Genomic DNA, 19,828 nt, shown 5'->3' on the forward strand with positions numbered 1-19,828 from the left:
CTTGTGTCACGGTGTGACATTGCAGGAGTTTTCATCTCCAGTGCCCCCTGCAGGCCATCTGTCTTAGTGCACCACTCAGCCCTCCAGCTGAAAATCAGTGAGGCTGAACCCTTTCCAGGGTATCCAGATAGCCAGGTAAAGTCCAAAGTCCCAAAGAGTCAACCTATCCTCTAAGCCCTGTGCTCAACCCTACTGCCTTTCCTCATTTCCGGTGCCAAGCACCATCCTGCCCAACCAAAATCTTCCAGAGGCCTCTAACCGCCAATGGTCTCTTACCAACCAGACCCCTCCTGACTGCTTACCCTCCCTGCCTGAACCCTCTTGGCCTATTTATAAAATATCAGTGTTGCTTGCTGATTACAACCCCGGTGAAATGAATGTGGCTACCTGCACCTTTAACCCTTTCTCACCAGTACTGGGGGTTTCGCCCCAGTAAAGGTAGCGTTTCACCATAAACATGAATATCACACTTTTGTAGGCCAGGATCAGAGATGATGTGTAAGGCAGACACCCTTCCACTAATTTGTAGATCATTTAATCTATGCCTCAGGCCATTAAATATCACCCACTTACGCTGGTAGACTTCCACTATTTCCACCCCCTCTGCTATTGCGTAAGTGTGTTAAATTAGTGTTATTTATATGCCAAAAGTGTAAATAGGGTGGTGCTACTTTAACTTACACATTTTACCTGGCTTTTCAGGGGGTAAGTTACACCCACTGCAACCTGTTTACACATCGGCAGAATGGGTGTAGGCAGGTCTAAAGAAGTCTGAGTCTAAGAGACTCAATTACACCTCTTGACACATCACTCTTGAATTTGGTCCTACAAGTTCAATGCACTCTACGAATACCACTTGTTAGAGGGCTTTCCCTTCACCCCGTCCTCTGGTTCTTGTCACTCAGAAAGAAAGCAGAAGACCAGAAGTCTGAAGTGCAGGCAATGTGGTGTTTATTGAAGTTAGTTCCAAATAAGCATATCCAGAGCTCGACACACCAGCAGAGTCTGGTTCCCAGTGTTGCCTTCCCAGCTCTGACTCCACAAAGCATTTACTCCATGTCCCCCTTCCCAACTCTGATGCTGCAGAGCATTCATTGCCTGTGTCCTCATTCCCTATTCTCATTGCCCATTCCCTATTCCATATTCCCTATTCCCACCTCCTCCTTCTTAGCAGGTCCAAATATACCTGCAATACACACCGACAGTCCCACCCCTTTTGTACCCCATGGGAGGGGTAAGGAGTGAGGGTGTGCTACGATCAGGGACAGGCAATTGTTTGGCCTTTTAGTGTTTTATACCTTCCCCGCAATCCCCCTTTGCCCCTCCCGACTGGTTGCTTGACCTTGTCTTGAGATAGGGGTTGAGGCAATCTTTAAGTGTGCATTTGAGCAACACTTTAACTGCTCTTATCTGTTCCCATTGTATCAACAAACCCACTTGACTAGGCAGAAACAGCATACACAGTCTTTGTTTACAGATATTAGTATAATATTAAAGAGTATCAAAAAGTCAACCCCAAAATTCTATCCCAGGCTAACAAACAGACCTATCTACTAACACTACTGTCAAAATGCAGGTCCAAAACATACTTGGAAATAAAAGTCAAGATAAAAAGATGCCTAAAATTAGGCTCCTGAATTCTGATTTAAGCTCAGGGAGACATTGGACTGATTTTTCAAAAGTTCAGCACACTCAACAGTTTGCATTTTAGGCAATGGGACTACACATGCTTAAATTAAGCTCGCACCTCAGCACTTGGATGGAGTGCTGAGTGTAGGGTGATCAGATAGCAAGGGATGAGTAATAGGTGCCTATATAAAACAAAGGCCTGAATATTGGGACTGTCCCTATAAAATCGGGACATCTGATCACCCTAGCTGAGTCCCTTGCCAGGCTGAGCACGCAAGGAGCAATTACAGTGAAAAGCCACGCCATGTACTGTATATTATCAAAGTTCACAGACTATAGAAAATATATTTGAACTCATATTTTCCTTCTGTTCCCCAATGATTAAACTCATAGACATGACTTTAGACGGCAGGCTCAATACCCTGCAAGGTGCTGGCATTTCTTTCACTATGGTTTATAAAACAACGTGAGTACATCTATTTTACAGTCAAATATATTTAGATATAAAGTTTTTATTATTGCACTCATGCCTCATGCAACAGATCCTTCATCAAGCAGCACCAGCCAGCCCCTGTGAGAAGACTGAATAATTAAATAATACACAGGCCATTTCTCATTGTTAAAACATATCAAAAAAGCTGCTTCTAAACAGTACGATGGGAAACACATGGCAGGAGAGCATGGGGGCAGATCCATAGCTTTAATTAAAGTCCCTTATTCTTTTAATGTAATGGCTTCATTCTTTAAATGTGTCACAGGAAAGGGACTTTACTGGCTCCCCACAGCCACTCCTGGGAGAAAGAGGAAACAATGAAATCCAAAGCCGATGGATAACATAGAACCAATTCAAAAATGTCAGCCAATCATGTCGTATAAACAAGACAATCATTAACTGGGCAGAGACCCACATGCAGGTTGCAGCAAAGGAGGTGTCTCTGATTGATGGTTTTGTCAGCCTGGGTTTGTAGTTTTTTCCTACCCATGAAACTTAAATATGTCATAGCTTCCTATTCCTCAAGTGTGATCTGTGTGAGCTTAAAAGCCTGGTTCTCATGTACATTCCTTACTTTGATACTATAAAGGGAGTGAAAAGCCGAGATGCCCAGGGATGCAACCTCAGGTGTTGGGTGTCCCTAGCCTCTGACTGCCAGAAGCTGGGCCTGCATGACCCGTGAGGGAGGGAAGTACTATTATTTCCATGCTACAGGTGGGGGATTGCAGCACAGAGAGGCAAAGTGACTTGCCCATATCACACAGGAAGTCTGAGCTGGAACTAGGACTTGAATCCAGGTCTCCCATATCAGCGCCCTAACCACTATGGCTCCTTTCTCTCCCCAGTATGGGTGTAAAGGTAGTTAGTTTATGCTCCCCTTACAGTCCCTGTACACAGCCAGACAGGGATAAAGAAACCTTAGTGCGAATGAGACCTGGGCCCGTACCTTTTTGCATCGAAGTGGTGAATGACTTTCAGTCTGGCCCATGTTTTGTTCTTTAAGGCGTGATTATTACATGGTAATAAAGAAGTTGTTCTCTCAATGGAATTAATGGCCAGGAAATTTAGAAGAGCGAAAAGGAAACTCTTTCAGCCTGAGCAATAATTCAGTGTCCCCTCACGGGAGGTCAGCTAGTTAAATACTGTTGCTGGAATTTAGAAAGGACTGTATAATTTATGACCCATAATATCACTTATAGTTATGCCTGTGTAAGGTAAGGGTAATCATGTTTTATGCTTCAGAATGTAAAGCGATTGCCTGCAAGGATAAGGAATTCTAAACCCGTCCCCAGGGGCACATTCTACACTTCGGGCCAGATTCTGTCATACGTGGTGTAACCCACACACCTTCTGAGTGTGGGGTTCTGTCTTATCTAGTGAGGGGGAGAAAGAAAAGACAGATAGATAGATGATGAGTCTGCTCTACAGCCTTAGCTAACAGCTGGTTGGCTTTTAGCTCATGCGGTAGAGGCTCATGCGCTAAGCTCCAGAGGTCCCAGGTTTGATCCTACCTGCCCGTGACTGGGGTCTGCCTGTGTTGCTGTAGCACCCTGGGGCCTAATCCAGGGGTGGGCAAACTTTTTGGCCCGAGGGCCACATCTGGGAATAGAAATTGTATGGGGGGCCATGAATGCTCACAAAATTGGGGTTGGGGTGCGGGAGGGGGTGAGGGCTCTGGTTGGGGGTGCGGGCTCCAGGGTGGGGTCAGAAATGAGGTCAGGGCACCGGAGGGGGCTCTGGGCTAGGGGGTCCGGGGGATGGGGGCTGAGGGCTCTGGCTGGGGATGAGAATTTTGGGGTGCAGGAGGGTGTTCCAGGCTGGGACCGAAGGGTTCGGAGGGACAAGGGGGAATCAGGGCTGCGACAGTGCATTGGGGTGTGGGGGGAGACTCAGGGGTGCAGACTCTGCCCAGTGCTTACCTCAAGCGGCTCCCAGAAGCAGTAGCATATCCCTTCTCTGACTCCTATGTGGAGGCACGGCCAGATGGCTCTGCATGCTACCCCATCCACAGGCACTGCCCCTGCAGCTCCCATTGGTTGTGGTTCCCAGCCAATGGGAGCTTTGGGGGCAGTGCTTGGGGCGGGGCAGTGTGCAGAGTGGAGTCCACTGGCTGTCCCTACATGTAGGAGCCAGAGGGGGCCATGTCGCTGCTTCTGGGAGCCACGTGGAATATCAGTTATTAAAAGCTTAGTTCTCTATCTGGATTCACAGTTCAGGTACTTAAATGCCTAACTTGTAGGACTTGTGCCTGCAATTTGTTGAAGTGAAAAAAACAAACAATTCAGGTGCAGTTACTGCAGTTGTAAAAAACAAAAAAAAAAGTGGTTAAATCCCTGCTTTAAGTGAAAAACCAAATCTTAATACATGGATGCTTTTGAACCTCCATCTCTTTCTCTCTCTTGTGTGCACGTACGCACACTCGCACTCACCCATCAAATTTGTCATTACAATATTCCTTTTTTCTAATCCGTTACCATTTTTCACAATCTGTGTGTGCTGTATTCTCACTCTTTCTACTCACTGCTTTATTTTTTCACTCTGTTTTTCCAGTGGGTTTCTTCATTCTGTTCACTTATTGACAGCCTCTCCTAAGAGGAACATAACCCAATAACATTCAAATCTGATTGAGCTTTTGAGACCATAGTAGCGGGATGGGTTTAAAACTAGGCAAAACAAGGCCCCCCGCATCCCTAACAGTAACTGAAATTATCTTTTGCTTTTATCTAGACTTTTTTTGTACCTCTTAAATGTTGTTCACTTCATTGCCAGGTTCAGGTTTTGGGGGTTTCCTTTGAGCAGAAGCAAGTTGCCCATTCTAATCATCAGTTGAAACCATGTCTTTGTTGTGGTAACTTTTGTTGTAACTTTTCCCATATCGTTGCCCTACTCAGCTAATGGAGTCTCAATAAGTAGCATCATCTCATCATCACTAAATCCCTGTCAATTACCACATGGCTGTGAGCATGCAGTAAATTTCCCGCCATCCCATCACCCTCTAATGTGCTAAAAATCTTGCAAAAGATCAGAACCATTTGGGTGACATTTTATAATGGAGGAATTACGGCCTAATATAACAAACCTTGCCCTGAGGTCTATAAAAAAGAACTCGGAGGTGACAGAGCTGAATTCCGCTCGAGCTCAGGGTTGCTTGCTATAGCAGATGTTCATTGGCTACCTGATTGACAATCAGTCTTACTTGGAGCACTTTTCCCATCGGCTTTGAGGAACTCTGCTGCATAGTGCTCTTTATATTGTTACCCTGTCAGGCCTGCGGAGCGGGGTCTCATACTGAACCTAAAATTCAGTGTAGTTGGGAAAAATGTAGGTGGGAGTTTGGGGATCCAAAGTTTTACCCACCCCAGTGGAGAATGTCTTTGAAAAATCAAGCCCCAACTATGTATGTATATAATCGGTCAGAACCCAAAAGTCCTAAATAAGCATCTAAATATGTGGTTTATAATTAGATAGTTATATGGCCCTCAACATTTTAGAGCCTCACAATCAGCAACAAATATATCCCCACAACAGCCCATTGAGGTAGGGATGCATTATTGTGCCCATATACAGATGGGGACCAGAGAAAGATTAAGTGATTTGCCTAAGGTCATATGGGAAATCTGTGGCATACCCGAGCACAGAACCCAGATCTAAGTAAAACATTTTTAAATCTGCACGACCGTATAACTTGCATCCAAAAGTTATAAACAAATTGGCCAAGAAGCTCTCTGAGCAATTGATGTTGATGTTTAATAAACCTTGGAATGCTAGGGAAATCCCAGTGAACAGGAAGTGAGTTTTACCAATATTTAAAAAGGGTAAACCAAATGATGCAGGTATTTATAGGCCAGTTTGTATATCTATAGGTCAGTGCTCCCAGGAAAAAATGCAGAAAGGGTGATATGGGATACAATCAATAACGAAATAAATGAAGGTAGCATAACTAATGCCAGTTGATATAGTTTTCTGGAAAACAAACTGGTCGAATAACTTATGGTTTTGGATGAGATTACAAGTTTGGTCGACAAAAGTAACTGAGCGGACATAATATACTTTAGACGTCTAAGGCATTTTGCTCAGTCCCACACAACATTCAGATTAAAAAAATAGCACTATACAAAATGAATGCAAACATCTTAAATGCATGTTAAACTGGCTAACTAATAGAGCTGAAAAAGTAATTGACAATTGTGCTAAATGAAGGGGGGGGGAGCTCCCTTTTATGGACACCCAGCCAGCCAGTAGCTATACAAATCCATCTTAGTAGCTGTTCTCTAATTGCTCTACCTGTAAAGGGTTGAAAAGTCTCACTGCTATGCATAAGTAAAAGGAAGTGAGTAGGCACCTGGCCAAAAGAGCCAATGGGAAAGCTAGAACTTTTTAAAATTGAAACAAGGCTCGCCTTTTGTCTGTCTTTTTTGTTCTTGGGGAGAGGCAGACAGGGAGCAGTTACACTGTGAGAAGCTTGGGCCAGGTATGAAAAATCATCAGCATCATACCTAGAAACTACTCATCTAAAACCCCGTATATGTAGATGGATCAGGAAATGTCTAGGAAGATGCAATTAGGTTTATCCCTTTTATTTCTTTATGGCTTGTGGACTCCTCTGTGCTAAAGCCAGGTGCTTTTGTTTTATTTGTAACCTTTAGGCTGGACCTCAAGAGAGCTATTCTTGATGATTAGTCTGTGTAGTTTTTTTTAAAATCTAGCAAAAGCCTAAGTTCCCAGATGTATTTTCTTCTTTTTTTTATTAATAAAATTTACCTTTTTTAAGAACAGAATTGGATTTTTGTGTCTTAAGAGGTTTGTGTACATGTTGTTTAATTAGCTGGTGGCAACAGCTGTTTTCCTTCTTTCTTTCTCAGCTCTTCACCGGGGGAGTTGGGGGTGAAAGGGCTTGAGGGTACCCCACAGGAAGGAATTCCCAAGTGCGCCTTCCTGGGTTCTCTTACAGGTAAAGGAAGCAGAGAATAGACACCAAGAGGGACTTTATAGCTAACTGGCTGGCTGGATGTCCATAAAAGGGAGCTACACCCCCCTTCATTTATCACAAGCCCCAATAGCTGTACACTAAAGCTGGACAAATTCAGATTCATCATGAGGCATACATTCTTAACAGCGAGGGTAATTAGCCATTGGAGAACTTACCAAGGGATGCTGTGGATTCTCCATCTCTTGATGTCTTTGAATCAATATCAGTGTTTTTCTAAAAATGATGCTCTCGCTCAGCCAAAAATGATGGGCATGATACAAGAATCACTTGGTGAAATTCTATGGCCTCTGTTATTCAGGAGGTCTGACTAGATGATCATAAAAGTCTCTTCTGGCCCTAAAAAACAATGACTGTGTTAGCAAGGTAGACAGTGGCAGGCTTTTCGCTATTGTTTTAACCTGTTTTTGGCGAGGGAGGGCGGGCTGGTGTGGGAGGGAAAGAACCTACTTAGCTGCATGTGTGAATGAAGATATGATCACTCTGCTTAACATATTGCTACTCACATACAAAACAGCTTACAGGTAGCCACTCCAGGGATCTTTCCTCCGCTTCTTGTGCAGAGCTGTTACTGAGATTTGTGTTTCCATAACTACTGATAGCTGCTGGAGCCTTTTACACCCTGCTAATGTCAAAGAAAGCAGTTTGTTTTATTTTTTCCCCATTTTGGCGCCTTTGTACTGCCCCTACAGGGCTGTCATGTGGATTGTTACTTAGGAGAACATTAACCAATGTGATATCACTTTGAGGAGTATCTCGCCCCAAAAATATGTTTTTGTATTGTATTTTAGATTTGGATTCCATTTTCACACAATGGTTTCCACACCCTGTGAAATTATCTCTATGCTGAGTTACCAATTGAAATTACACCCTTGTCAAAATGCTCTTAATTAGTCATTACTCACTGAAACAGGCATTTTTATTCTTTTACATGTGAAGCCTCATTTTCCGTGGGATAAAGCAGCCGCTTTGCCTGGCACTGTTAAGCTTCAAAATGAGAATAGCTTTGATGCCTGGATGAATAACACGCTTTATACCTTTACCTCTGACAACAGTCTAGGGTAATAACCAGAATCGTATCATTGTGCTGTAGCATAAGCACTGAGCCGATAATTTGTAACAAATTAACAACAACTATCATCTCCTCATCTGGAAAGTTTTAGGATCAAGTTGAGGAAGTTAATTTATACAGAAAAATAAGAGGGTTGCATGGTGACAGGTTTCAGAGTGGTAGCCGTGTTAGTCTGCATCAGCAGGACTCCTCGGGTTTTTTTTAGAAAAATAAGAGTTATTTTCATAGGTTCCAATTCATATCTGTGCAGAACCAGAGGAAGGCCGATGAACTAATACAGCAGGGTGAACTTGCTTTTGGAAATCACTTTTGGGGGGGGGGGGGGGCACTAAAAATTCAGATTTGGGTTGGATGAAATGATTTGCACACTGGGCTTGAATTCAGCAAGTTGTTTCAGCCAGGAGGAGAAAAGGGACAAGAATTCAGAAATATCAAGAGAGTTTGTTTTGACATTTGTAAAACGAAACATTTTGACTTTTGTTTTGGAAAGAATTTTTTTTTTTAATTACAGTCCCTCGAAAAGTAAACACAACGTTTTGTTTCAGGAATTCAACTTTATTTTTTCGTTCAATTCAGACACCAAACAGAAAAATCTGCTATTTGCTGAGCTCTGCAATTTACGGCTCACTTGAACCCTATTCTAAGAGCTGAAGTGGGACTTCATGGTACAAAGACCCTGGGCTGAATTAAAACCCGTTACAATCCACCCTGAGTGAGGATATATGCATAGCGAGACTGGCTCCCGGAGCACAGCAGGAACCTAATGGTGAATCTGCACCATCCCCTTTGCTGGCACAGACCTCTCCCCTCTCTGTGCCAGGTCTTGTGCATAGTCTGATGCACGATGGATGCGAGAGCCAACGCTGTGCCCACTACCCCTCCCGCCTATGCAAAGAGGAGTAGCAGCCCACCCGCTGTTGCTCCTTCCCCCAGGCAGGCCCTGACAATGCAGAGAGCCCACACAGGCCCTTCAGGGAATTCCTTCTGCCCCTTTACTCCATTGCGCCGGCATGCAGGAAAAAAATCACTGCTGAGACCCACTGCACAGGGATGAATTTCAGTGTGGGGGTTAAAGCACTCTCTTTGATCCCCTGTTGAGGGCACTGTATTCAAGCCGATGCTAGAATGACAGATCTGAAAATGCATTAAGAGCCTGGAATAAAAAAAAAAAAAGGCATTTTTTTGTTTGTTTCTATCCCCGTGTAAAAATTCACACAGTTCTTGGATGAAATTGGCTCCCTGAAATATTATGTTTGCACTTGGTTGTGTATAATAAATATTCCAAATATTGTACAATAAGAGAGTGTGCCTTGTGCCTTTATACTCACCGTGTGTCAAAGCACTTTACAAAGCAATGAGTTAGGAACTGAGAGCGCAGTGACCGTCTAGAGGCAACCAAATCAACTATTACTCTTCTCAGCAACAGTAACTCACACAGGCAGGCACTTTAGAACCAGTTCTATAAGAAAGAGAATGCTGGAAGTCCACAAAATTTGCTCCAATTTATGGTAGGGACATTTTGGACCAATGAGTCATTTTGTGATTAGTTCTTTGCTGGGACGTGGATGCCAGGGTTAATTCATGATCTGACCAGATATTGGCTGCATGTTATCTGCATGACAACACACGATTTCCACCTGTGATTCACAAGTGCATAGTCTATCACCTTCAGCTGATATACATGCGGCTTTCTTCGTGAGACTGGTGTGTTTGTTATCACCATCAAGTTGTTGCTGAAGCAGAAATTAGGCCACCTTTCTCCTCTTTCATTTCGTCACCTTGTCCAAAATCGGACCATTGCTCCAGTCCAGTCGTACTGTTTTCATTAAAACCTTCCGTCACCAGTAACACATCTTGTCTCGAAACATCTTGTATCCTTTTCTGTAGATTAGCATAAGTTTGTCGAGTTCTTCCTTCGGTGCTGCTGGGGTCAGCACGTATTACTTGTACTATTATAACTGCACTACATTTGATTCTGAATTTCACCTTCCACGTACGAGGAGATATTGGATTACGTACCATAAGAGCCTAGCTCTACTCCAGCTTTCATACCAATGCAACCCCATCCTGGCGTCCACCACCTTCTCCTCCCAATGTCCGCATCCTATGTTCGTCCCGGTAGAATTCTCCTTTTTCTTCTCATCTCATGCTGCTTAAACCAACGATTTCCCACTCGTCTCTTTTCAACTTGTGCATCGTTGCCCAAATGCTCCTGCCTGGTATAATGGTCCTGCATCCTGCATCCCAAAAAATGCCTTATCCTTTGAGTTCATCACATAGTTCTCTATTCTGCGTGTTATCTTTGTGTTGGTTCCAACTACACACTTTTTGCCTCGACACAGTTTTTGAGCGGAAAACATGGCCCTTGTTTGCCCAGGTGATGACGAAGCTGGTGTACTTTTCTTCTTTTTCCGTTCTTTATTTGGCTTCCAATATTCACAAGTGTTTGACCAAGAACGCTTGGCTTTGTAGTTGCCCGGTATATTGTAATCCATCTCCAACACTGCTTTAATCTACCCATTTGCTTGATCCAGCACCATTTCCACCAATGTTATACTTTGAACATTGTTTTGCCAGCTTCACCACAGGAGACTTCATGCACTTGAAAAGCCAAATGTCCCTTTTCCCAATAAGTTATTGCTGCTAGCTACCCTCACTAGTTTTATCATGCCAGCCGAGGTGAGGTCCTGGGATGTGGTGCTGTTATACACATGCAGCTACTTGGAGCCACTAGGGAGAGTTGAGTGAGTTGCTTGCAGTTGGTCCTGGCAAAGAATACGCAATAGAAAGAATACTTTGGAGAGCTGTGCAACATGCAGAACACGTTGAAATGGTCCTGGAGAAGCTTTGCCAGCAAAAGTGAGGCAGAGCAGATACCGGAATTCCCAGAAGGAGTAATAAAGATCTCAATAGAAAGTTCAAAAAAGACACGAGATGCCAGGAAATGACAGTGTAACTCCAGACCTGCTGCTAGCAGGCAAGGAGCACATAGTAAAAATGATGCACAAGCTATTCAACAAGCTTTACAAAGAAGAGCCAGTGCTGAGTGAATGGGAGAAAGTGATAATAGTGCTGATTTATAAAAAAACAGATAAAAGAGTGAGTGCAAGAACTACAGAGGAGTCTATTTACTGAGTGTGCCAGGAAAAGCAACCACCACCACATTGCAGAGGAGAAAGTAGATGCCTGCAGAAGCAGAGCCTGCAGGTGAACGGCTCAGATTTGCACCAGGATGGAGTACAATAGATCAGTTACTTTTGATAAGACGGATATGTGAGAAGAACAATCAAACCTGCTGCAACAACTTTATAGATTTAAAACAGGTATTTGATAGAATCTGGCTGAAAGGATTATGGCAAGTTATGAGAATGGATGGCATCCTCAAAAATTGATTAAGCTGATAGAAAGCATCTACAGCAAGTCAATGAGTGCAGTGAGAGTAAACAAGAAGCTGGTTCAGGATGACTGTAGGATGCCAGCTATGGCCAGATTTGTTCAAAAGAATCCTGGAAGCAATAACGGCTGTAGCACTGAGAGATGAAACCAAAGGAGTCATTTTGTATGGTAGGACAGTGCATAACCTTAGATTCACAGACAATATTGATCTCACAATATTGACCTCACAACATTGACCAGGGAGGAGTTACAGAGAATAGCCAACAGGGTAGACTGGGCAAGCAGAAAATTCAGATTGAAGATCAGCACAGAGAAGAAAAACATTATGGAAATTAGAAGACAGGAGAAAGAGATAAAGATCAAACTTGACGACAAAGAACAAGAACCAGTGGAAAAAATGTGTGTGCTTTAGAGGACTATTATCAAAGAAAGGGAATTGTGAAGATGACATAAAAAGAATAATTGGACTACTTGCTACTGCATTAAAAAAAACTCTTCAAGATCTGGCAGGCTAAGGGCATTTCAATGAAAACATAACCCATCATATATAAGACAACTGTCATGCCAGTACTGCTGTATGGGTCTGAATGCTGGGGCAGGAGGAAAGCTGATGAATGACAGTTTTTGAGCTGATGACAGGAATCAAAGAAGACTAGAAAGAGCTGTGCGTAATGCACATATGTACCAATCCATGATAGTTACTGTATTTAGTTGGTTACTGTGACGAAGAGCTGATCAAAGACTTTTCATTGAAACGTTTTTTTCAAGAATAAATGTTGGTTTCCACAAAATTGACATTTTTCCCAAGAAAATTATGAGCTTGTCAACCTTTTTCAATTTTCCATTGGGAAAATAAAATGAAACATTTTGTTTTGGGTTGAGCTGACATTAATCTGCATCCGCTTGAGATGCAGTGACTATTCTATTCCATATAGGTTTTAATACTACACTCATCACCATAGTATCTGAGCCTTTTCCAGTAGTACATTAAGCAACATGAATACACTTCTGTCACGTGTGGTTTGTTCTCTGAGCTTCCCAACAGCAGAAGTATGTGTAGCAGGGCTGGTCTTGTTTTGAGGGCTTGTTTGTTTATATATCTCCATTGCTCTATGTTTATATTAGAGAAGGTAAGATCAAAGACATTTACCTGGCACTTGGAGCAGGAAGTAGTGAGGTTTGTGATGGTCTTCAGTTCCTGTGGCACTTCATTCCAGTTTCAGACTGCCCCCCAGAGAAGGTTTTGTCTCCTGAACAGATAAGCTTTATTCTTATTCTTGAGAGTTCCATTGTAACAGAGGAGTGAAGTTGCTGATCACAGTCTTCATCCTGGTGCTTTATGGTCTTTTAGCTCTCCTGGGTCCAGGATAAGGTCCAAGACCTTAAACTTGATTCAGTATTCTATGGGAAGCCAGTGTAGGGAATGGAGGGCAGGTGCGAGGTGCTCACAGTAGCCTGTGTTGCTGAGGAGACATACTGTCTTGTTTTGTACCAGTTTAAGTTTCCTAAGTACTGAAGAGTCATGCCCAACTATACTGCATTCCTCTAGTCCAGCCGAGAGATGACGAAGGCATGAATAACTGAAGCCAGGTCTTCATCTGTCGGGATGGGAAGGAGTCCCCTCGCCGTCCGGAGATGGGAGAAAGCATTAGTCGTGGCTGTTACTATGTGAAAGTTCTGTGTCCGTGAGGAATCCCAGAGGAACGCCTTGCGATAGTTATAGGTTAGCTACCTCATACCCTAATTCTCAGTCACACTACATCTCCCAGGATACACCACAGGAGCTCAGGCAGATGCAGTTTAATGTTGAACCAACCCCAAATAAAAAAAACAAACAAAAAACATTTTCACATTTGAATTTGTTTCAGAATGTTTTGTTCTATGAAAAGTTTCGATATTTTGACTATTCTGTCCCAATTTGGGATAAAAACAATTGTTTTACAAAATTGGAATTTCCTGCAGGATGGAAATTCCCATTTTTGCCCAGCTTTTGCTTTGTCATTTTTGTGATGCTGGTAAACCAGGGGCCAACTCTTGCCAGGTCTGTAGGAGTCAGCTGAAAATGGACAAATTCATAGCAGGAAACCAGACCAGGTCTCCTATAGGTTAATATTATTCAAGATAGGTGTTAGACATGTAAGGATGTGCTTAGTGTTTAGGCTCTATAAAATATTTGTAAATTGCTGCCTGCATTAACCTTATCTATAATGTCTGTAGTCCATGCTACAAGATAAATTATAAGTGTCTTATAGTTGTAAAAATGCCTGCTCTGAACTTGTGAGCTCAGACGGGAAGAGTGACTTCCCCTCCACCCAAGCAGGAGGACTATTAAAATTAAGTGGACCATTGTAGGACAAAAGCTTTATTGATTGCTCTCTCCACCCACAGAGAATTACATGCAGAAGGCCTTGTCCCTTCGGTTTGAATGCTGGAAGAGGGGAATAAAGATAATGGACATGAAGATTTCTTCATCTCCTTGCTGTTTAGACTCCCACAAGGACTGGAGCTAAGAAATACAAAATCAGATCTCCCCAGGGTCAACCTGGATTAGCCCTTACAACACATTAAGTGCTGACACATTACTATATCTCTGGCACCTTTTGGAACCATACACAGAATGCATTTGTGCATGTATGTTGCTTGCTTTAACCTGTAAATAACTCATTTCTTTTTTCTAGTTAATGAATCCTGAATTAGTTTACTATAGGATTAGCTACCAGCATTGTCTTTGGTATGAAATCTAAGATATTGATTAGATAAATTGATCTGGGGTAAGTGACTGGTTTCTTGGGATTAGGAGTACCCTGAATATTGTGATTTTTGATGTAAGTGACCATTTATCACTATATCCAACTTGCTTGGGTGGCAAGATAGAATGGTGTGCCCAAAGGGACAGTAAGACTGTTGCAGTGATCCATTTGTTCCCATTTGTTCCCGGGTTGGTGAAATCTAATTATAGAACATACCACCAGTTTGGGGTGTCTGCCCTGCTTTTGAGAGTCTGCCCTGGGATTGGCACTTATGGTCAAACTACTGCAGACAGCATGACAATTACTATCCCTTGATACCCTGCAGTCTTCTAAAATTCATAACATCTAGCTACCTAGCTGCTGCTAGCTTTTATGCCCATATCCTCCTCTCTATACAATTTACTACTACCAGTGGGAATGAATGATACTAGCTTACAAATGCTGAAATGTCATGAAAACTAAATGACTGGGTCCAAAGCCAACTGAAGTCTTTGGAAAGGTTCTCTTTGACTTCAGCGGGCTTTGGATCAGGCTCTGGGTGCACTTATTGTTTGAAAATGTTCCCAAGGTTGTCCTTTGCTGGCTGAGAAATAGAGTAATTAAATTCAAGATGTTCAGTAGCAGAGCAGAAAAGATTGTGAGTTCAAGCTGTGGTTAGGAATTTCAGGTCCCTTGCTGTTACTGATGTCACTTCCCAGTATGGAGGGTAGGCCATCCTCCTGTCCCAGAGGTTAGCAGTTATGTGAATTAGCTAATAGGATTCATTGAATTGAATCAGTTCCATTAATTTTTGGTCATTCAATATCCTTGCAAATTGTCAGGTTCTAAAGTCCTCCCAAGATTCCCTCATTTTCCAAAAATGAAAGGGGAAACATGTGGAAAGGTGCTTATGACTACACTGTTGTGTTTTGCTAATTTCATTAAAGGCTAACAGGATTTCCTTATTTATGCCAGTGATACAGGAGGACAATTGGCTTAGCCTTTAAACATTGCATTTAATATTATTTTTTATTTCAAGTTTATAAATCGCATTAACTACTTCCAGTGCCCAACATAATTGCCGTTCAGACCTTAAAAGATTTATTTCTGGGTGACTTTGAGGACAAATCCCCTCCGGCTTTGTTTGACAAGGAGCAGTTTTCTACTTCCATTAGCTTTGACTAGGAAAAAACCTGTTTTCCTAAAGCATGTCCGTGGCATCATTTGCAAAGTTGTCACAAGGGGGCTTGATAAACTGTTAGCGGCTGCACTGCAGTCATTACCACTAATTATATATCTGTCTGTCAGATCTGTCTAATCTATCCATCCATCTCTATCTAATCTGTCCTCGCTATTTAAATCCTGCATTAGGAGGTACATAATGAAATTATGTTTGGCTTCGCAATGCTATGCACATTAATTATATTTCCTCTCTTTGCCAGTCATGTTGCCATTGCTGGGTTGAAATAATGGAGGGAGGAAAAGAGTTGCTAGTCAGTGTTACAAAGCAGCCAAATGAATGACATTGCTTAAACTTCGCACGCAGCTAGAGTTGTTTAATCAAACATAACTTCACTGTTTGTGGGTCTTTGCTTTCTTTGCCTTGTAAAGTGCTGCAGAAAGGTGTGGGGATGATGGACCTGGAGAGGTGCAGCTTGGGTAACAGCCATGCAAGTTTCCCCCATGTTGTCATGCCACGGTGTTTCCACACTGTTTGTGTGTCTTAGGGGTTTGTAGTGCAGCCCATCAACATTTCAGTTTGCTGGACTTCAGTTTCCTGGACTTCATGGAGTCCCTAGCTCTTCTCCCTTTTTGGGTTAAACACAATGGAGACTCAAAACAACCAAAACCACCTACTGTTCTTGAAAGGACAGGTGACTGGGCTTCTGGTTAAGTCAGTGGGACTCAAAAGGTCCGAATTCAATTCCTGGCTTTGCCACCAATATCCTGTGTGATTTGGGCAAGGCACTTAAGCCATCATTTCCCCACCTGTAAAAAGAGGATAGTAACACTTCTTCTGCCCTATTCTTTATCTGACTTGTTGGCTTAGATCGTAAGCTCTTCAGCGCAGGGACTGTCTCTTATTATATGTTTGTACCACGCCTAGCATAATAGGGCCCTGATTGCAGTTGGGCCATCTAGATGTGACCATAATAAAAATAACAAATAGCAGCCTTTTTTCAAGACCATTGTTTCCAGCTCATTGTATACGGTTGTCTCTTCCCTTCCCCCAGACCCACGCACTCATTGTATTCTGAGGTCAGTGTGATAGGCTTAATTTAGACCAGGGGTGGGCAAACAACGGCCCGTGGGCCAGATTTGGCCTGCCAGCTGTTTTAATCCAGCCCTCGAGCTTCTGCTGGGGAGCGGGATCTGGGGCTTGCCATGCTCCAGCACTGCAGCCGGGGCGCAGGGTCGGGGGCCGTTCCACACGGCTCCTGGAAGCAGCAGCATGGGCCCCCTCCAGCTCCGACATGCTCCAATGGCCCCTCTCCAATGGCCCCCTCCGGCGCTCCAATGAGAGCTGCAGGGCTGGCGCCTGTGGACTGGGCAGTGTGCAGAGCCACCGGGCTACGCCTCTGCATAGGAGCTGGAGAAGGGACATGCCACTGCTTCCGGGAGCCGCTTGAGGTAAGCGTCACCCAGAGTCTGCACCCCTGAGCCTCCCCTCATGCCCCAACCCCCTGCCCCAGCCCTGATCCCGCTCCTGCCCTCCAAACCCCTCAGTCCCAGCCCAGAGCACCCTCCTACACCCCAAACTTCTCATCCCAAGCCCCACCATAAAGCCCACACCCCTAGCCAGAGCCCTCACCCACCCACACCCTAGTTCCCCACCCCAGCCTGGAGCCCCCTCCCATACCTTGAACTCCTCATTTCTGGCCCCATCTTGGAGGCCACACCCCCAACCAGATCCCTTATCCCCTCCCATACCCCAACCCCAATTTTGTGAGCATTCATGACCCGCCATACAATTTCTATTTCCAGATGTGGCCCTCGGCCCAAAAAGTTTGCCCACCCTGATTTAGATTGTAAAATCCTTAAGGCAGGGACCCTGGATGAAATCCTAGTCCATTGAAGTCAATGGCAAACTTTTCAACAGGGTCAGGATTTTCACCCCTTCTTGTTTTTATCTATATATGCGAAGTGTCGTGCACACCAATGATGCAATTACACATATTTGCTTAATAAAATAATATAAATAGAATTGGTTGGGAGAAAAACTGTGGACATTTTCTAATGTTCATTGGAAAAACAAAACCTGAAAATATTTGGCCAAAAATTGCTGAAATTTTTTTGTTTTTCAGCTTTTCAGTTTTCCAGTGAAGAAGAAGAAGAAGAAGAAAAAAAGTGTGTGCGTGTGTGTGTGGGGGGAGCAAACTCTTTCCTTGAAAATTTTCATTTAGTCAACCCAAAATTCCATATTAAAAAAAAATGAATAGAAATATTTTGACCAGCCATAACGACAGTAGTAATTACCAATGGTTAGAGATTTTTCCATACACAGCACTTTCGTTCTTGGCACATGAACAGAGACTGCTAATCATAACCCAAGATTTGGGGGTTTTTTGTTTTGTTTTTGTTTTTTAAACAAGAACACATGTGCGCAAGGAACTAGGCTGAGACCCTTCAACTCATTTCACTTTCATGTCATGACCACGCTGAACTGTATCTGAAGCAGAGGCTTGGACATAGGTGCTGAGTTTCTCTTTTCCCCCGGGGGTGCTCCACCTCTGCTCTGCCCTGAGGCCCCACCCTCACTCCACCCCCTCCCCAAGGCCCCGCCCTCACTCTGACTCTTCCTGCCCTGCCCCACAATGCCCCGCCCTTGCTCTGCCTCTTCCCACCCCCACCTCCCTGAGCCCCCCCCACCCCCTCGCTGCAATATGCCCTCCTCCAAGTCCCTCCCCCAGCCGCCAATGGCCGCACCTCCAATCAGGTGTTTGGCAGCACCCTGATCAGCTAATCGGGGCACTGCCAAAGAGCTGATTGGGGGTGCTGCCAAACTGCTGAGGCTGGTGGGTGCTGAGCACCCACTATTTTCTTCCCATGGCTGCTCCAGCACCAGAGCACCCACAGAGTGGGCGCTTATGCCTGGGACAAAATGTAACAGCATCAGATCCCTCCTTCCATACTGTTTTTTCACCAGGTCCATCCACCCCATGGCTAGTCCCTGTGCATGGCCTGGAGGTTTGTATTCCACTCCCAATCTTCTGAGCCCTCCTATCCAACAGATGCGGTTGTTGGGAGATACAGTTCTGTGCCCCTCTCAATGCAAGTTGGAAGGAAAATTGGGTACGTTTGATGTTCTGTGACCTTGTCATTTCCATTACACTTTTCACAACAGAACAAAGAGCAAACAGAGCTCTGCTCATCTTCAAAGAGGATAAGACTGCTAGCACAGCAGCCCTGTGTTGTCCTGATGGACGAAAGAGCGGGGAAAACAGACCTTTCCCTGATTCTTGCTGACGATAACAGAGCGACAAGAGGGAAACAGCTTTTCATCTCTAGCCTTGCCGCTAGTAAATCTTGTTATGAAATCAGAATTCTGGCTCAGGCCGTAGATTGTCTCAGCAGATAACAGACAATTATAACTCCTTTGTTATCTTTGCTGGACACATTCAGTGCAACTCAGTAGAAATGTAACAGGAAATAGTAAAGAGAGATGCTGTGGCAGGAGAACAAACACTGTAATTTGTGTATATTACTGGTGTAGGGAGTCTTTTCAAGTCTATTGTTTGTTTATCTTTATTTCCAAACTGCTTCCTACATGGAGGTTAAGAAATGAGAGCTTCTCTAGCCTTTAAACTCAACTAAAACAAAGGGTCTTGTTTTTTTTCCCCAACACTAAGTTCCTTCCACTCCCCCACCCCTTACACTTGGTACAATTTTCCCTTCATAATTATTTTCCACCATCAATTACTGTTGTCTGCAGAAGAGCAGAGTGAGGGGGGGATTTGATAGCAGCCTTCAACTACCTGAAGGGTGGTTCTAAAGAGAATGGAGCTCGGCTGTTCTCAGCGGTAGCAGATGACAGAACAAGGAACAATGGTCTCAAGTTGCAGTGGGGGAGGTCTAGCTTGGATATTAGGAAAAACTATTTCACGAGGAGGGTGGTGAAGCACTGGAATGGGTTACCTAGGGAGGTGGTGAAATCTCCATCCATAGAGGTTTTTAAGGCCCAGCTTGACAAAGCCCTGGCTGGGACAATTTAATTGGGGTTGGTCCTGCTTTGAGCAGCGAGTTGGACTAGATGACCCCCTGAGGTCTCTTCGAACCCTAATCTTCTATGATTCTGCCATTTGACCCTCCAAGTACCTGATTTACAAAAGAGACACTTTACTACATTGGTTTGGAGTCAGAGAGACGCTGTTTGACATCAGACACCACCAGCATTGGCAATGAGCCAGCACCATTGCACAGCATCCCCTGCAGACTCAGCATTTAAATGTCCCAGTGACTTATACTGCACCTGTAGGTGATCGTTCACACTGTTTTGCAGGTACAAAAGCAACACCCTTAGA

Source organism: Lepidochelys kempii, chromosome 7, assembly GCF_965140265.1.
Source record: "Lepidochelys kempii isolate rLepKem1 chromosome 7, rLepKem1.hap2, whole genome shotgun sequence".
Classification (NCBI taxonomy): Eukaryota; Metazoa; Chordata; order Testudines; family Cheloniidae; genus Lepidochelys; species Lepidochelys kempii.